This window comes from Vombatus ursinus, unplaced genomic scaffold, assembly GCF_900497805.2.
Source record: "Vombatus ursinus unplaced genomic scaffold, bare-nosed wombat genome assembly UNPS02014779.1, whole genome shotgun sequence".
Classification (NCBI taxonomy): domain Eukaryota; kingdom Metazoa; phylum Chordata; class Mammalia; order Diprotodontia; family Vombatidae; genus Vombatus; species Vombatus ursinus.
The window spans coordinates 54,949,099-54,956,177 of NW_020954557.1; positions in this window are offsets into that span (position 1 = coordinate 54,949,099).

The window sequence follows — 7,079 nt, forward strand, 5'->3', positions numbered from 1 at the left end:
TTTTTGCTTCTATTTGTATCCCCAGTAATTTGCACAGTGCTTGGCACATAAGAAATACTTGTTGATTGATTAATTTGTTCTGTTTGTCCCCAGAGGGCAGAGCTTGGAGCAATTCTGAAAAGTTTCAGTGAGGCATATTAGATGTAAGGACAAAGTCCACAATGATTAGGAAGAATTCTGCGAAGGTGTATTGAACTGCTTTTCCCTTTCACTGGTGGTCTTCAGCCAAAGTCTGGATGACTACTTATTGGAGATATTTAATAGGGTTCTTATTCAAATTGGACAAGGAGGCCTCTGAGGTTCATATAAATTCCAGTATTCTAGAGTTCTGTGACTAATTCTAGGTTCTTCCCATAATTTAACTGTAAGAACTTGAGGGCACAGTCTTAAAAAATCTCTAGAGTCCTGACTTCATGTATGTGGCCTAATAAATGCTAACTAATAAGTATTTGATGAAGGAAATAACAACTATGCATAAAGGAGGGAATGTGCAGATGGTTTCAGTGTTGTTTTTTAATAATATGCTATCTCAGTTTGCATGGACACAGCCTGTATGACTTTAAAACTGTGTATTAACATATCTAAGCTACAGCCTCAAAACTGAGGTGGCATCTGATATTTAAGCAGATTTGAAAAGCTGTCAATTTAATAGAACGTGTCTTTGTTTCATAACATTCATTAATAACCACACCATTGAGGTTAGCACACTCTGCCTTCGTCCCAACCCTTACTCATCTGTTATCAGTCCAAATGTTTGTAGTCAAAAGCTTTCTTCAAGTTGATTAATATACATACTCAAGTGTGAAACAAACAAATCAAGATAAAGAATGCAAGCATGAACAATTATCTCCTCTGAAATGAAATTTCAAGGCTTTAATCAAGTATTGTGTTTCAAATTATTGTGTTATAGGGAATAACAAATATGAAGAATACAACAGAGTAGGGAAAGACTTAGGAGAAATGGAGCACAGTGAATTGGGAAAGATGAGAACAGAAATCTACATAGAAATCTACATATGTGCTCCTCATCTACAAAATGATAGGATTGGAGTATATAATGGCTAAGGATACTTCTAGTTCTAATTCTATGATCAAATGATTGTAAGACCAACCAAAATCTGGAAAAATAGAAGGGAAATTTCAGAAATAAGTAGAACATTTCTGCTATTAGCTTGTTAAAATTAAAATAAACTTTTTTGAAACAGGAAATATTTCTTTTCAAATTCAGTTTATTTTTTAAATGAATAAAAATCTATGTTCTTTCCCTCCCACGTGTCTTCCCGTTGAGGACAAAAAACCCCACAAAATTCTTTTAACAAATATGCATTAACAAGCACCAGTAAATTCCACATCCTTCTTATCCAAAATATGCATGCCTTATTCCTGCACTGTCCATCACCTCTCTCTTAGGAGGTGGATAGCAAGCTTCATAATCACTCCTCTGGATTCATGGTGAGTAATTGTGTTATCATAGTTCTTATGTGTTTCAAAATTGCTTGTCTTTGTTGTTGTTGTTCAGTCATTCAGTTGTGTTTGACTCTTAGTGACCCTGCAGTCACTTAGTGACCATAGTGTCCATGGGGTCTGTGTGCATGGGGTTTTCTTGGCAAAGATACTGGAATGGTTTGCCATTTGCTTTTCTAGTGGATTAAGGAAAGCAGAAACTAAGTGACTTGCCCAGGGTCACACAGCTAGTAAGTATCTGAGGCAGGATTTGAATCAGGTCTTCCTGACTCCAAGTCTAGTGCTTTATTCACTGAGTCACCTAGCTGCCCCCTGCTTGTCCTTACAATGTGATTATTATCGTAGAAGTTGTTCTAGTTTATTTGTTTGTTTTTTTCATTTCACTCTTGAATCAGTTCACATAAGTCCCATCAGAATTAGCTCAAAGAGGGAATAGCATATACAGTTGGGTATTGAAATCTATCTTACTCTACAGTGAGGTTAGAAGGGATGAGGGCTGATAAAAGAGAAGGCAGATGTGGGGAGACAGTAGTCAGAAGCAAAACACTTTTGAAGGACAGGGTGAAAGGAGATAGAGAGAGAAGGATAAAAGGGGGAATGAGATAGAGAGAAATAAACAGTAATCATAATTGTGAAAAACAATTACAGCAAGTTTCTCTTATAAAGGCCTCACTTAAATATATAGAGAACTGAAAATGACAACTTTTGGAGAGGATGTGGGAAAATTGGGATGCTTAAACCCTGTTGGTGGAAACGTGTACTCACCCAACCATTCTGGAGAGCAATTTGAAACTTTGCCCCAAGGGTGATAAAACTATGCATACTCTTTGACCCAGCATTACCACTGCTAGGTCTGTATCTGGAAGAGATTTAAAAAAAAAAAGAAAAAAGGAAAATGACCTATATGTTAAAAAAAAAAAATAAGGTATCTCTTTTTGTGGCAGCAAAAAATTGAAAATTGATAAGATGCCCATCAAGAATGGATGAACAAGTTGTAGTATATGATTGTGATGCAATATTATTGTGCTATAAGAAATGATGAAGCCAATGCTCTCAGAAATACCTATAAAGACTTACATGAACTGATGCAAAGTGAAGTGAACAGAACCAGGAGAATTGTACACAGTAACAACAATATTATACAATGATCAACTGTGAATAACTTAGCTATCCTCAGCAATACCATAATTCAAGACAATTCTGAAGAACTTCTGATGAAAAATAATATTTACCTCCAGAGAAAGAACTGATAAAGTCTGAATGTAGATCAAAGCATACTTTTAAAAATTATTTTTCTTTTTTTTGTTTGTGTTTTCTTTCACAACATGACTAATATGGAGATATATTTTGCCTGACTGCACATGTATAACCTATATGACATTGCTTACCTTCTCAATGAAGGGGGAGAGATCTCAAAATTTTAAAAAACAGGGGGCAGCTAGGTGGCATAGTGGATAGAGCACCAGCCCTAGAGTCATATGAATTTTTGTCTTTCTTTTTATCCCCAGTATTAGCTTATTGAAAGTGGTTAAAAAATGCTTGTGAACTGACTAAAGAAAGTGAAAAACACAGAGATTAAGTGAGAGGCAGCTTGTTAAAATGGAGAGAGTACAAAATTTAGATTTAGGAAATCATGACTTAGCATTCAGCTTCATATACTTTCCTGCTATTACTATTTTAAGCAAATCACTTATAGTCCCAGATATGTAGCTATAAAATGATGACAATTATATAACTTGCTTTACAGGATTTTTTTTGAGAATCCAATGGGATAATTTTTGTGTAGTACTTTTTAAGCCTTAAAACACTATATATTTGTGAGTTTTAAAGCGGTGATTTACCCAAACATAGCACAGGTTTCCCAAAAAAGGCTGACTCAATTTCAAGGTTTTCTACAAAACATATCCACTAAAATTATTGCTTATAAGCCCCCACCAATGTATTTACCTTAAATAGATAGAAGACACATTTTTTCAAAATAAAAATGTTTAACAAAATGACAGTAAATAAATATACTACACACATATATACATATATGTGCATACATAAACATGTACATACATACATATATATATGAAGTATGTACATCTATACATAAAGAACATATATAGATAGCCAAGGAATATATGCGAAAGGGCACATGTATACAGAATTCATGTAGTCAACGCAGATACACTGAGGGGCAACTCATACTATGTTGTAGGATTGCTGATGTCTTTGAGTAATGCTCTCATGTTGCTCCCACTGAGTCTTCCCTCCTAGTCTAGAAAAGACATGTAGCCCCTGGTGGACGCTGCCCCATTTGATGTTGGTTATTTGTAGTCTTTGCCATACTACATATCTCTGCTGGATGTTTCCAAATATCTCAAAAGACCCCTAGTTACAGAGTTCTTTTATGCTGTCACCTTCTTGGAGTTGCCTATCTATTTCAGAAGAGTAGTCTCTTTGATTTTTTTGTTCAAAAGCTAAAGCCTCTTTCTAAAATAGCTCTATTAGAAAAGCATATGCCCTTATCCCATATCTAGGACCTGCAACTGTATTGAGGTTGGGGTTGGGAAAGTGTAGAGAATTTTCTCAGCTTTTTAAATTAAAAAAAATTTTTTTTAGAGTGGCCTGTTTCTTTCCAGAATCTTGGGTAAAAGGTGGTAGATAGCCTGTAGATTTTTTTATTTTAATCCTAGGTACTAAGCTCTTTAGGGCACAAAATAGAGTCCTCCCATCTAGTTAATGGCCACAAGCTTAATCACTTCTGACTAAACTTCCTGATCTAAGTGCTTGTTTCTCTCTTTCTGAGATCGGTCTAGTTTATGGGGAGTATTTCCTATACTTCCTGATTTTGAATTCTAAAGGCTACACTATGCATAGTCATGATCCGTATAGTGTTACTCACACATTAACTACCAAATAACTTTGGGGTTCCCCATTTTTAAAATTCTAAACTCCTTCTGCTTTCCCCAACAGATGATTGGATAGGGGAAAGGAACAGAAATAAGGTTGAGATCAAGCAGTAAGGTCACTCACTATCTCTCCAAAATGCCTAGCTATATTCTTCTTTTTTTTTCAGCCAAAGTTTACTAGAACATCTGCCATATTGGGCAGACTCTTAAGGAATCTGAACATTTGTAAGCTACTGGCTAGATTGTGAAAATCTGCGTCCCTAGCTATATTCTTACCTTTTCATACATAGATAGGACCAACCAAAGCCTAATTTAACCAGAGCTTAAATTTATTAAGCCTAAAAGGGCTTTGAATCCATACTTACTTACAGACTTAGGCAGATGGCAGATAACAGAGCTAACTTTTGAACCTAAGTTTTCCCCCTAGATCCAGTGCTTTCCCCTAAATATTAAAGCCCTTTTAAATTCATTTAGAGTCATAGAAATGTGGTAATGACAGAAATATTGAACAAAAGAAGTATTTTAACTACAATGTATATAGTTTTGTATATGTAGAGGTCAATGCCTCTGGAAACATTCTGGAAATAGCTACCCTGGGATAATACAGGAACATAATTGGCTAGTGAAGTATGGTGAGAAGAAACTTACCTGCAACCTCTAAACTGTGTTATTTTGGCTATTATACTCCATTCCACTCAAAGCCTGCCTACTATAATTAGATACAAAAAGACATTATTGGTTGTTAGGATTGTTTATTGGTCGTGTTTCTAATGTTCCTTGATCCTTTCCCTCCATAAACAAATATCCTTTCTTGGATTTAACTAGGACAAATGATCATTGTCTTAACTGTCCATTTACAGTAATTGAGCAGGCAATCTATAAAACTCATATTATAGATATGTTATATTATAATTATCTAATCATATTAATGTTATTAAGACTCAAATACTTCTGTTTATTGATGGATTGCTATTATGCAGCTGTAGTAAGGGATGTAATCAATATACTTATTCAGAACTATACAAACACAAAGCCTTTCCTTTCAGGAGCTGGCACCACTATTTGAGGATTCTGGTATTGTATCTGTCTCTATATCTAAGACCCAAAGTTGGCCCAAAATCTCAGTTCAAAATCATTCCTTTATTGCTGATCATTGAGTACAAAGTTTGTCTTTCTGGCACTGTTGCCATCTATCTAAGTGAAATCTTGAGCAATGACCTTAATCTATCCAGTCAGTCAATCACAAATTTTTTTATGTGTTTCCTGTATCCTAGGCATAGAGCTAAACTGTGGGAATAAAAGAAAGAAAAAAAATATACCATGCCATCAAGACACTTATATGGGACACAATACATACATAAACATATCAATACATGATACATAGGCATTAAATAAAAGGTAAACTTAGAGGACAGACTTCTAACAGCTGGAGATGGGGCTGTACCAGGAAAAACATCCTGCATTTGGTAGCATTTGAGCTAATATTTAAAGCAATCCTAGAGTTCTAAAAGGGCAAGGTGAGGAGGGAGAACATTCTAGACATGGAGGAAAGCCAGGGTAAAGTTACAGAATAGTGTTATGTGTGAATAACCACAAATAGATCAGTGTGATTAGATCATAAAGAATGTAAAGATAATTAAACTGAAAGAAGATTGGAAAAGAAGGAAGAAATCAGGCTGCAAACAAGTTGAAATGCCAAATAAAGGACATTATATATGATTCTGGAGATAAGGGGGCCATGGGAGTTTATTGAGCAGGGGTGACATGGTCAGACCAATGCTTTCCAGAAGCATTTTGGTAGTTGTGTGGGGAGTGGATTAGACTAGGGAAAGACTTGAGGCAGGGAAACCAATTAAAAAGCTATTGAAATATTCCAGGGTAAAGCTAATGAAGTCTGGCCTATGTTACAAAAGAGAAGGTGATATACACAAGAGATGTGAAAGGGAAAATGACAATATTTGGCAACTTGACTGGATATGTGAGACAAGTGAGAGTGAAGAGTTCAGGATAATGCCAAGATTGTAAACCTGGATAATTGGGATTATAGTGGCATTCTCAGTGACAACAGGGACATTTAGGAGATAGCTGGAGACAGGAAATTGTTGAACCTGTTGAATTTGAGATGTCTACAAAACAGCTTCCTGAGTTCAAATCTGGCCTCAGACACTTCCTAGCTACGTGACTGTGAGAAAGTCATTTAATCCTGTTTATCTCCATTTTCTCATCTATAAAATGAACTGGAGAAGGAAATGGCAAACCATTCTAATATCTTTGCCAAAAAACCCCAACTGGGGTCACAAAGAGTCAGAAATGACTGAAACAACTGAATATCAACAACAAAATATTCACTTTGAAATGTCCAACAAGCAATTGGTGATGCTGGGCTGGAGCTGAAAAGAGAAGTTAGGGAGAGATATGTACATTAGGCAGGGGTAGGAAACCTGTGGCCTCCAGGCCACATGTGGTCCTCAAAGTTCTCAAATGAAGTCCTTTGAATCCAAACTTCACAGAACAAATCCCCTTAATAAAAGGATTTGGTCTGTAAAACTTGGTCTCAGTCAAAAGGCCACATGTGGCATCAAGGCTGCAGGTTCCCCACCCCTGGATTAGGGCATCAGCTACATAGAGAAAATAAGTGAACTAGAGCTGTTGTGGTCCCCAAGTGGAAAGGGATAGATAGATAGATAGATAGATAGATAGATAGATAGATAGATAGAT